This window comes from Cherax quadricarinatus, chromosome 27, assembly GCF_038502225.1.
Source record: "Cherax quadricarinatus isolate ZL_2023a chromosome 27, ASM3850222v1, whole genome shotgun sequence".
NCBI lineage: Eukaryota > Metazoa > Arthropoda > Malacostraca > Decapoda > Parastacidae > Cherax > Cherax quadricarinatus.
In genome coordinates, this window is record NC_091318.1 from 12,470,847 (window position 1) to 12,484,018 (window position 13,172).

Below are 13,172 nucleotides of genomic sequence, written 5' to 3' on the forward strand. Positions count from 1 at the left end.
CTGGGGCTGAGGCCGGACCTTGGGGATGACAGTCTTCAGAACCATTAACACACAACACACACACCACGGTGCAGGGCAGTTGTCGTAAATTTATATAATCTTGAGTTTAAATTATCATAATCACAACCAAGCGCTAAACCCGTAAGGGTCATACGACAATGCAAGGTAGGGTATGCTAGAAGGTGCAATATGCGTGATCAGAGATCAGCGAGGGGCAAAGAATAGAACAGAGGTAGAGTCAGAAAGGGCGGTGAAGAGTGCTAAAGTAAGTTTAATCAGAAGTGGTGTAATAAATCTGTTGCTGTCAAAAAGTCAAAGAGGGAGTCTGTGTCAAAGGTGGGGCCGTCGGCGAGGAGGGAAGATAAAGTAAGGATGTTAGAGCGGTGATGAAGTCGGAGGTAAATTCTGCGTGCTCGTTGGTAGACAGGACAGTCCAATAAAATATGGCAAACTTAAATTGGAACCTGACAATTCTCAGAGTAGAACTGAGCACCTCTCCATGAGATGCCCAGGAGACAGGACGGTATAATAACTTGAGTTTAAAACAGTACAATTCTAGTTATGGAGAAGTTATCAACCGGCAAGGGTTGGGAGTTATGTGGGAGTAATCATATTTGATCCGAGGAATGGGAGAGCTCAAATACCATGGATCAAGAGTCCTTCACCAGCATCAAGGTAGTAAATAAGGCAATTGGGAATTTTTATTACCAAGTGTAGCACAATTTTATTTATTAACTTGTGGGTTTACTAAACCATTTATTCAAGCATCAAGGTATCATCCTTGAAGGAAGCGGCGTTAGCCGCACTGATGAAAATAAACTTAATTGTAAAGGTACACGTCTAGAAAAATATCAAAGACATCCAGTAAATTGTAATATTAATTATTTTTCTAAGTGAATAAAAAATTATGTTAAAATATTGCTACTTATGCCACTTATAAACTCTGCAATAAAGGTCATTATGGTCAGACTGGAAAAAGTCTTGAACTAAGATTACAAAATAAATATAAAATTAGAGTTGGACAAGATCTAATGCTCTGTTTATGCGAGATATTTTAACCATCCAATTGATTTTGAAAATGCCGAGAAGCACGTCCATGGATGAGCGATGTATAATTGAATTAAGAGTCATGAACAGTAATATTGTTATATAAATACAAGTTCTGGGTTGTATGAATTAAATTCATTTATATAATTATTATAATCATAACTAAGCGCTAAACTCACAAGGAAATTCCCTCACAGAGGGAAAATTCCTAGGAATCCACCTCGATAATAGACTCAAATTTCAAACACATATGCAACAAATTTCCAAAAAATATTCCAAGACTGTAGGCATACTATCGAAGATACGGTACTATGTTCCACAGTCAGCCCTCCTGGCCCTATATCACTCTCTTATTTACCCCTATCTCACCTATGGAATTTGTGCATGGGGCTCAACAACAATAAACCATCTCAGACCACTAATCACCCAACAAAAGGCTGCAGTCAGAATGATAACAAATTCCCACTACAGACAGCACACTCCACCAATATTCAAACCTCTAAACCTACTCACCATACAAAACATCCATACTTATTACTGCACCTACTACATACATAGAACACTTAACTCTGACATAAACCCTCACCTCAAACATCTCCTTACCAACCTCAACAGAACACATGACCATAACACAAGGCACAGATCACTCTTTGATGTTCCTCGTGTCCATCTCACACTATGCAAAAACTCAATGCACATAAAAGGCACTAAAATCTGGAATTCATTACCTGTGAATATAAAAGAAACACTGTTTATAAATTCAAGTCTCTTCTCAAAAATCACTTACTCACCCACAACTAAATAAATACTGAATAACTGTATCTCATAAATTTTATCTCATAACTGTATCTCATTATTGTATCTCATAAATGTCAACCTGTGACCCAATCAAACTTTGTTACTATTTAACTTCATTACCTAACAGAATACTCCATTCTAGTGATTACACAGCAACACAGTAATGACCATATGACCTGTCTTTGTAATAATCATTTGTATTAAATTGTTATCTGTTTTACAATAATTTTTGTACCACTGAATATATCATTGCTTAGTTAATCTTAAGTTAATTTTAAGCCTGCCCATAATGTTCTGCATACAAGGGGCTTTGGCATGCTGCACTTTAAAAATATTATTCCTTGTACTTCTCTGTATCATGTTCAAATAAATAAATAAATAAATAAATAAATAAATTTATAATTAATAAAAATTGTGAGGATTTTAATCTATGCCTGGCATGTTATTTTTTTTTATCCCTGACCTGTCTACATTTCCACTACACTCACACGCTCAGTAAGAAGGGTCATATGTAAGGTCATATTTCAGCTTTACAAGTCTTCTGTTATCCTGTTATTTTTTACTATTCCTTGATAATCCGAGAAATTGCGAAATCGCTTGGTATTTTGCTATTTTTTTTTTCACTGTGGTTATTTTGCATATTGTGATATCACCTGTTTACTGTTATCACCTTGATGCAGGTGACTGCACGACCATGTGCCAATGAGAGCTTAATTCCTGGATCACTCACAGATCCTGCAGCCGATCCCTGGATCTGCCTTTGCACCGAGAGAATGTTCTTGCCTCAAAGGGCTGTATAATAGAGACAAGTTGACACCGAACACCAGTAACACTTACCACACGTGACTGCTGAAGACACCTTGCTCCTGGATCCATTGCCAGGATAATTGTTCCAGATTAATTGTTCACTGGGCAAGTGGGCAATGAATCTTACTGGTGATAGTTTTTCTTAGATAGCCTGTATGTAGACTTTCCAAGTCCTCTGCTGTCTGACTTTCTAGGCCATGTATTCCATGTACTTTAGGTAAACATAAGCTAGTAAAATAAAGCACAGATGAGGATATCAACACAATATAGCATATCACAACTCTTGAATTTAAGGCATTAACCAACGCAAATCTGTAATTAAATTAGAGGGGATGAAAGCGCAGGGTATGGTGCACAAAGCTAACTTTAGATTCAATGTCAGGATGGCACTTGAAGGAGCGTCTCGGTGTGAACACGACTTACGTAGATGGGTCGCCACACTTGCCCGTCTTGTGACCCCTCATTATCTTGACAAACATGGCAGCTAGGTTGGTTCACTCGCCTTCCTGGACGATTCTTATATCTGCAGCAGTTTGATTTGATGTAGTCAGTCTATTGCTAAAAACTGAAATAATACATTTTAATATTATTATTCTAACGGAGTCTTTTAGAAGCTGATTGAAAAACATCCACAAAATACTAGCATATATTAAGTAAAGAACAAATAAGTGCACCCCGAGAAACACTGCCCATTTTCTGTGGCTCCTGGGGCGCAACTATCACAGTGTCATCTACTGGCCGCTAGATCGTTAATTCCGACCACCACTGACTAATGGTGGGGAGCTATGCTACAGCCATGATCCCAGCTCTGGTCTTTGTTACTGTGGCACAGTCTTACTTATAAGAGAGCTACTCCACGTATTATCTAGATATATTTCTTAAGTAAAAGTAATTTACACGCATTTGATCTTTAAACCTTATTTTAATATTCTAGACCCTAAAATGAGAAGAAAATAACTAGAAAAACAGTGATTGTGGGATGAGACAGAAAATATTTACATGATGGCATTGCAGTCCGCATGTTAATTCACAAGGTGTGGAAGATAAAGTTGGTGGTACTATAAAACGCTGTAGATGACTTCTGCTGGCCCCAAACACTGAGCTTTGATGTCGGTGAGGGTCTCTTGACCCCAAAAATTGGACCTATCCACCCTTTGGATCGAATCTGATTCCACTTCTCATCCCCCTCCCCAGACTCTGTATGACCTTCACAGGTTTAGCGCTCTTCTATGACTATAATAATGTCCTTGCACCTGACACCGTTTGTTAGTTCCAGGCGAGAGGTTCCACTAGTAGCAATAAAGAAACGAAAGCAGAGCAAATCTTAATTAAAGGAAAGAGGGGACTGGTAAAGAATAATATAAAGTCATTAGTTTGCTAACAGACCTATAGACTATAAGTGGGTCATTAAGATAGCCATACACCTAGACACTAACATCAAAGATATATACCAGCGTTCACACACTAGACTCAAATCTTTATAAATAAATCTATAGTGCTGGATCAGCAAGCGGGCGCACATACCAACTGACTGCAACCTGTGCAAGGTATACAATACCGACAAGATGAAAGTTAAGACATGTGCAACATATTGTAGACGTTTCGCCATCCAGTGGCTTTATCAATACAGATTTTAGGACATAACTACTAGACAGTAGAACTATATACAAAAGACGAGGTAATCAGTCCCTCAGCCTTAAAGATGGTGTGGAGAGCACCGTGGTCGTAGAGAGCCCAGGCAAGGAGACTGGCGCTTATATAGGCGTCAGCGGATAGGGACGTGTAGGAGACGAGGGCATAGTCACTGGTCGGCGGGATTCCCCAGTGGAAGTAGGTCATACCCAAAGGGATGGGTTAGTTGTAGTAGCCGTGAAGAAGGTCATGTAGATGTCCTCTGAACCAAGATTCCATGATGTTGCAATGTCTGACAAGTTGTGCAAGAAAGGTGTACAATACCGACAAGAATCCCGCCTACCAGTGACTATGCCCTCGTCTGCTACACGTCCCTATCCGCTGACGCCTATATAAACGCCAGTCTCCTTGCTTGTTGATGGCTTGGTGCTAGCATCACACAATCCAATGTAAACACCACAGCCTGGCTGATCTGGAACGGACATAAGGATTTTTTTCACCATCTGTCCGGCATCTTGCTCTTGTAGGGAGCATTTTGGTGTGCAGATTTAAAACTAGTCCCTCTAGAATTTAACAGGTGTAAATTATTGTCTCGCCTGCGTTCTAGGGCGCACACTGAATTCAAGACACTTCGAGCGCTCCCAATAATTTAGTAGTTTGAATTTGTAAGGGCAGCGAATGTCCTCTGTACATTTTCCAGATTTTTATTTTCGCTGGCCTTAAAAGAGGCTGTCAGTATACAGCAACATTCTTGTACAGAGAGAACAAGTGACAGTATCATCAGAAGCGTGGCATCTCGTTTCAAAGGTTCTAGTAATGCAGCCAATAAATTTCCTTGCGACTGTGATTGCTACACTGTTGTGATCCTTGGACATAAGATCTTTTGACATTACTACTAAGTCCCTCACATTCCTCTTCCGCTCTATCGAGTGTCACAGGTTCATGTGAGGCAGTTAATTTAATAGGTACTGAACGACACAGTGAAGCAGCAACAACGACAAACCCAAATACAATTTTTTTTTATAAATCTTGCAGGCAACTCTGGCCGGCTGATCTTCAACCTTACAGTTTTACCCTCAATTTGTCGACAGTGTCACAAAGAGGCTCTAACAATGGTGTCTTAATGTCTGAATGACCAAGATACCAGACGGTGGCAAGCTGCACGTGTGATGGCGCATGACAGCATCTAAACGTAGGGTGATATCTACAAGCGGTGAGCGACAGCGCGTCTACAATGAGCGACACTGAGGAGGTAACACCTATGCCGAGATAGATTTACGTGCTGACGCACTGGGCAGTACATGCGTTAAGTGATACCGTCTAGAAAGCAGCAGTCGTTGGGGATTGAGAAGTTGAGCTCTATCTCTCAGGGGACATATCTTGATACCAGTGAGGGGGTTCTTGATCAAAGAAATGGACTAACCCTACCTTTCCTTTCCTCCCATTCTACCAGGCCCTGTATGAATTCCTTCCCGAAGAATTTAGTGCCCACTTTCCTCCCTCCATGAATGTAATAATGAGTACTCGAGTAGTAGGATATCTAATTGCCGTTGTTGTTCGTCCTTCTGGTGCCCCAAACTGGCTCCTAAAGAAAGAACGACTGTGTTCTTGTAGCAGTCTTAGCCTTCAGTGAAAGCTTTCTTGTAACTCTCCTAGCCTTGCAAGACTGCCTTAGCACTGCAGTATTATTTGCTTAAGACCACTTATTCGTGGATGCATTAATATGTGTACTGCTCGTGAGACTGGTATGCCAAACGGCAGGAGAATGAAATTAGTCCTGTAGCTTGCCACACCCACGTATTGGTTCGCATAAGGAGTTACATGTCCACTGGTACTGGGCACCTTATGTTTGAACATTGATGGCAGAGCGGACAATGGCATCTCGAAATTTTGGTGGGTTTCTCATGTCGCGTGCTAAAGTATCGGGGGTCCGATTCCCGTATTGTTATGTATAAACAGACGATCTTAATGCAGAACAAGCCACATGAAGCTGGCAATCTTCAGCTCAAGATCTTTCGTCTTCCCTGTGCTTCGTCAGAAGCTATGCTATCTTGCAAGACTAGCAACAGATACGAGGAAAATTCTTTCTGAGGCAAGGCAGAAGCGTAAAGCGTCGGGCCATGTCACAGTGGGCCGGCGTTTAAAGTTTCTGCCTCGCCTCGGAGACTTAACCCTACTATTTATTGCTAGTCTTGCAACATTGCATAACTCCTGACGAAGCACAGAGAATTCGAAAGATCTTGAGCTACAGATTTCCATCCCCATGTGGCTTATTGTGTGTGTGTGTGTGTGTGTGTGTGTGTGTGTGTGTGTGTATATATATATATATATATATATATATATATATATATATATCTTTCTTTCAACACACCAGCCGTCCCACCGAGGCGGGGTGGCCCAAAAGGAAAAACGAAAGTTTCTCCTTTTACATGTAGTAATATATATAGGAGAAGAGGTTACTAGCCCCTTGCTCCCGGCATTTTAGTCGCCTCTTACAACACGCATGGCTTACGGAGGAAGAATTCTGTTCCACTTCCCCATGGAGATATATATATATATATATATATATATATATATATATAGTCTCGCTGAATAGGTAAAACCTGTGATTTGGGCTTAAATAGCAACGCTCTTCTTGCCGAATAAAGCCAGCGAAAAATTTGTGTATGCAATAATTTCACAAAAATCGTTCTGAACCTAACGAAAAAAATATATTTCATGGTATTTGTTTATTATAAACTTATCTAAAATATATTTAGTTGTATTAGGCTAAATTAAATTACGCTTGTTGTAAAATGATTAGGCAAGTTTTCTAATTGTTTTTTTGGTATAAATTTATTAATTTTTACATTAACATAAATGAAAAAATGTATCTTTAAACGTATAAGAGAAAATTTTAGGACTTAATTTTAAATGAATTCTTGCTAATTGACCAATTTGACCTATTCGGCACGGCATACACACAAACACACACACATAATTATATATACATATATACATACGTACATACACATACACATATACACAAACACTCCATAGACATACACCTGACATCGTGAGCTTTATCATACTTATTCTTAAAGCTGTATATGGCTCCTACTTTCACTTCACTGTTAAGGCTTTTTTTACTTTCTAACCAATCTAAGGCTGAATAAATACTTAACATCCATGTCACTCATCTGTGTATATAACTTTCAGCTGTGCCCTCGTGTTCCTGTTTCCCACCTCTCGAACGGTTTATTCCCTTTCACACTATCACTTCTTCTCGGTATCTGATACTAAGCTTTTCCTGGTAGTTAATACTCCTTAGTACCGGGACTAGTCTTGTTGCAAACCTCTGCACGTTTCCCCTGGTTTCTTGACATCTATGATCATGTGTTTGCGTCATACTGGTGCTGCATACTCGAGGGTGGGCAGTATAGAGTGTCGTGAATGTCTCCTCGTTGAGGTTCCTCAAAGATCGTAGACTTTCCTGACACTTTCGCTGCGAAGTTTCCCGATGATATGAGCCTCAGGCAATATGTTCGGTACAATGCTTACCCCTAGGTCCTTTTCCTTGAGTAAGATTTACTTTACTTTCCAGGAGTCTGTATTTCGCTTGTGGTCTTCTCTGCCCTTCCTCGATTTTCCGAACTTTGCATTTGTTGGTTAAATTCTAACAGACACATGTCAGACCAACCCAGCAGCTTGTCCAGGTCAGTTTGTAGCTTCCGTTCGTCTTCTCTTTAGTGTCACATCTACAAACTGGGATACCTCTGGCTATCACCATCATGCTGCTCACATACACATGGAATAGTACTTGTCTCGCTGGAACCCCACTAGTTACACTTGCCCACTCCGACACCTCTTCTTTCTTTCTCGTAAAGTATTCACTGACCAAGAGGTCAATGAATACTTTACGAGAATGGACTTCTGTGTTATTCCTGTCTGCTCTAGTTTTTGTTCCAGTTTTTTGTACGGTATTGTACCTAAAAACCTTACTAATAAAAAATATGCAATCCACCCATAGCTTATTTTCTGTTTTACATGTGTGTACTCACCTAATTGTGGTTGCAGGGGTCGACACACTGTGTGTGTGTGTGTGTGTGTGTGTGTGTGTGTGTGTGTGTGTGTGTGTGTGTGTGTGTGTGTGTGTGTGTACTCACATAGTTGTGGTTGCAGGGGTCGATTCACAGCTCCTGGCCTGTGTGTGTGTGTGTGTGTGTGTGTGTGTGTGTGTGTGTGTGTGTGTGTGTGTTCGCTGGTTTGCTTGTGTGCGCGCGTGCACGCAGGATCGTGCGTGTTTGTGGAGAGGGTTAGGGGAAGGTGAGGGGCCCAGGAGAGGATCATAAAACAGGTGAACTTTGCGGGGGAGCAGCGAGCATGTCAAGGCAAGGTGGGACACCCATCCATCTCCTACTCCCGCCACCCAGGAGAACCACCCACTCGCCTGACACCCACACAGGGGTGGGGAAGATGAGCTCACCCTCCTGTGGGCGTGGGAGGAAGATATACAGGAAGGGGAGCACAGGAAGATACATAATAAATAACAATATACTTACTGGAGAAGCCAAGTGTAGATATTAAAATAAGGCAGAGAACAGGGAATTAATGTACAATTATTGTAGATTCCATCACTCACTGAATTGCTCCTATTTTAGAGAAAACACGTTTCCTCAGAACGTTTTTGCTTGGACTTCCTCCTTTCTACAACATTGCAAGCCCCTGTGTTGATTACAACACGAAAGACCTAGAGCTATCATTCAACACCCCCCATGGTTGTCTTCCACAAAATTGATAAATTAATCAATATACCCTGAAGGGAAAATGTAGAATATAATTTGGGTATATCTTACCCAAATTAAATTCCACGCGAATTATATTCAAACATTAGGAATAATGTTAGGAGATAAATAATGAAAATGTCATACTTAGAAGCCTGAATTAATCTATAACTCAATAAGATAACATAAACATAGATAAACATATTTACGGAGCAACTTGCAATGTGAACAGACTGACTGATGTAGTGGCCAGGCTTAATCTTGGTTACAAATATCTGTGACAGTTTGGGAGACACACAGATGATGATCAAACCAAATGCAACGTGTATGGTCAGCTTTATGGTCACTATCTTGACCACCATGTGCTTAATTGTCCACTTATTGAGGAATATATAGATAAACAGCATAACAACCTGTGTTTTAAATCAAGTAATCTTGTTAATGTAAATAATAAACTAAATATGTTAAACAAATACCATAAACTTACTTGCAACAGAAAAGACAATTTGTAGATATATTTCCAGGTGCACTCCTGCTGATCCTTGTAGACCCTAGAATATAGGGTCTAGATCCAAGGCCATGTGTGTGTCCATATGATTTTGCACGACCGCCCACACAAGATGAATATGGAGTGCACGATAACATAGCCTCAGCGGTGGTAAAAATCTAAAAAAAAAATCCTAAGGAAGCACCAGATGAGAGAGACACACACGTCATGCTAAACAAACTTTCACAAAATAAAAATACTAGTGACGGTCTCGTGGTCCCTATTTAGTCAAAATCGCAGATTTTTTAAAGCCGCTCACTCGGAAGAGCTATCAGTAGTCTTTATATAATCCTCATTTTTTTTGTTTTGGTATATTATAATTAGTTATTTTTATGGATAGATGACAACCAAACCTAACCTATCAGAGAAATTTTCTGGAAAGGTTAGTAAGAAAAGCTACATAGATTTTCTATGGGAATTATGTGGATGGGTAGCCCATAGAAGGGGAGTTTAATGTAACATGTCATGACAACATGTCATGACAACATGTTTATGATAGGTGTCGCAGCCGACGGCCCAGCACTGTGTACCAGCAGCACGGGACCCAGCACTGTGTACCAGCAGCACGGGACCCAGCACTGTGTACCAGCAGCACGGGACCCAGCACTGTGTACCAGCAGCACGGGATCCAGCACTGTGTACCAGCAGCACGGGACCCAGCACTGTGTACCAGCAGCACGGGATCCAGCACTGTGTACCAGCAGCACGGGACCCAGCACTGTGTACCAGCAGCACGGGATCCAGCACTGTGTACCAGCAGCACGGGACCCAGCACTGTGTACCAGCAGCACGGGACCCAGCACTGTGTACCAGCAGCACGGGACCCAGCACTGTGTACCAGCAGCACGGGACCCAGCACTGTGTACCAGCAGCACGGGACCCAGCACTGTGTACCAGCAGCACGGGACCCAGCACTGTGTACCAGCAGCACGGGACCCAGCACTGTGTACCAGCAGCACGGGACCCAGCACTGTGTACCAGCAGCACGAGATCCAGCACTGTGTACCAGCAGCACTGGACCCAGCACTGTGTTCCAGGAACATGGCGTCTTCAGCTTGTCCACAATATTGATTGTGACACTCTTAGTCTTACATCTCCACCCTTCTCGCCTCTCCCTCCCCCCCCCTCCCTCTCTCTCTCTCTCTCTCTCTCTCTCTCCTCCCTCCCTCTCTCTCTCTCTCTCTCTCTCTCTCTCTCTCTCTCCCCACTCTCTCTCTCTCTCTCTCTCTCTCTCTCTCTCTCTCTCTCTCTCTCTCTCTCTCTCTCTCTCTCCTCCCTCTCTCTCTCTCCTCCCTCTCTCTCTCTCCCTCTCTCTCTCCTCCCTCTCTCCTCTCTCTCTCCCTCTCTCTGATACATACGTGGCTGGTCAGGGTGTCTCGGTTTCAACAATTAATCACTGTGAACATTTACAGCTGTTCGTCTCGCCCTGCCCGTGTCCCGACAATGCCAGAGCTGCCGCCTACTAACACCATTGTATAAAAATATCCTATTTCATCGCACTAGATTTTATGTTGTCTATCAACAGTAATTTATGCCCACCCAACTAATCTGGTGCATGGAAAACTACTGCCAAGTAATGAGCACAAGAGGCATTTTAAAATCATAGTTAAAACCGACATGGCGTGTGAGAGGGTGAAGGTGTGGGTGGCTGGCTTGTTACCCCACACACTGCTGTCTGCTCAGACACGGCCCTTGGTAATAATGTTTGGGCTCAGTGGGTGTAATGGGGAATAACAGTGTACCCTGTGGGTAGTCATGGCGGCCGGAGGCTCATTAATATCCACCTGCCCAGAGTAACTCGTAGCTCAGCGGTAGAGCGTTCGGTGAAGTGACTTGGAGGAGGGAGTCCACTTCTGGCTAGAGGAAAGAAGAGAGCAAGACTTCTCGCACCTACTGCCCCTGTTCACCTAGCAATAAATAGCCTGTAGTAAGTTTTATTTATTCTGGTTCAATACAATTATCTTGTGTAGTAACTTGGAAAATTAACCTAGGATAGTCCAACAAACAAAAAAGCGGATATTTATTTCAGTTGGAGCGCTGTATAGCCCTTGTGGCTTAGCGCTTCTTTTTGATTATAATAATAATATTTCAGTTGGAGTTGACAGTGTTGTGGATCACGTCCTGGGAAAATATCCTTCACTAGGCGACGCCCCCAGAGCTACTCTCCACCAGGGAAAAATATCTTAAATATAACAGGACGTCGTAAAGGCAATGGTAGCACTGATTAACCTTAGCTACATTACAGGTAATAACTACTGACGACCCTTGAATAACTAGGGATAAACTTTATCAGGGGGGAAAGAGTAGCACTACCATCGAATGGCGAATGTATGGTTTCCTGTTTTTGTGGCTCACCTGTAGTCTTTATTGGCGATCACCGACTCCAGGGTCCGGTTTCATATCAAACCTCCTGGTTGTTGGCCTGATCGACCAGGCTGTTGGTGCCAGTCACATGCAAACCAACGCGTGCACCAGTCCTGCTGATCATGAACTGATTTGAGGAACGTATCAAATTCTGTGTTGAAGACAGCCACTTGGTCCTCTTACACATACTTAGTCTCTTAGTGTACACAAGTGTTCTGTTCTTCACTGTACATTGTGTTCCTACACAATATTCGTATACTATGAAACTAATTAAACTTAAGCTTCAGGGCCCCTAATCCCTGAGGGGCCCCAGAAGCCACTTTAGTCCACATTGCTTTAAAATGTTTGTTTACTGTACGAGAAGTTTTTAAATAATAATAATAGTGTAATTCAATACAAAATAATAGTTAAAATAAAAGTTAAAAGGTTATTTAAGTATGATATAGTCTAGTCATTGCTGGTTGCGAAGTGGCCATCATAACAGCTCAAACTTCACGACCCCAAAAATGTTGGTCCGCCGCTGTTCGTACCTGGAGTCTACCTGGAGGGCATTCCAGGGATCAGCGCCCCCGCGGCCCGGTTCACGACCAGGCCTCCCGGTGAATCAGGGCCTGATCAACGAGGCTGTTACTGCTGGCCGCACGCAATCCGACGTACGAACCACAACCCGGCTGATCCGACACCGTCTTTAGGCATCTGTCCAGCTCCCTCTTGAAGACAACCAGGGGTCTTCCCGTAATGCCCCTTATTACTGGTGGGAGGCTGTTGAACAGTCTTGGGCCCCGGACACTTGTGTTTTCTCTTAGTGTACCAGCCAGTGACGCCCCTACTTTTCACTGGGGGTATGTTGCATCACCTGCCAAGTCGTTTGCTTTCGTACGGAGTGATTGCTGTGTGCATATTAGGGACCAGTCCTTCCAGAATCTTCCAGGTGTAGATTATGATATATCTCTCTCGCCTGCGCTCTAGTGAGTACAAGTCAAGTGCTTCCAGGCGCTCCCAGTAGTTAAGGTGTTTGATGGAACTTATACGTGCAGTAAAGGTTCTCTATACATTCGTATAACAATTGTTTGAAATATTAGCTTTAATATGTATATATACTAGAAAGCGCCTCAGATCGCTTTCCTTTGTAGTTATTTAATACTGTTCGCCAAACCACTTACTTTCAAATGGAGTGATTTCTCTGGGATCAATCCCTGCAAAAAATATTCCAA

General features: G+C 42.2%; 1 long non-coding RNA gene across 1 annotated transcript in view; it reads right to left on the reverse strand.

Annotated features, from left to right (window-relative positions):
* The window catches only part of LOC128691008 (uncharacterized), a 339,553-nt gene that overhangs the window by 3,172 nt on the left and 323,209 nt on the right, over positions 1-13,172 (reverse strand). The gene's annotated exons all lie outside the window — the stretch shown is intronic.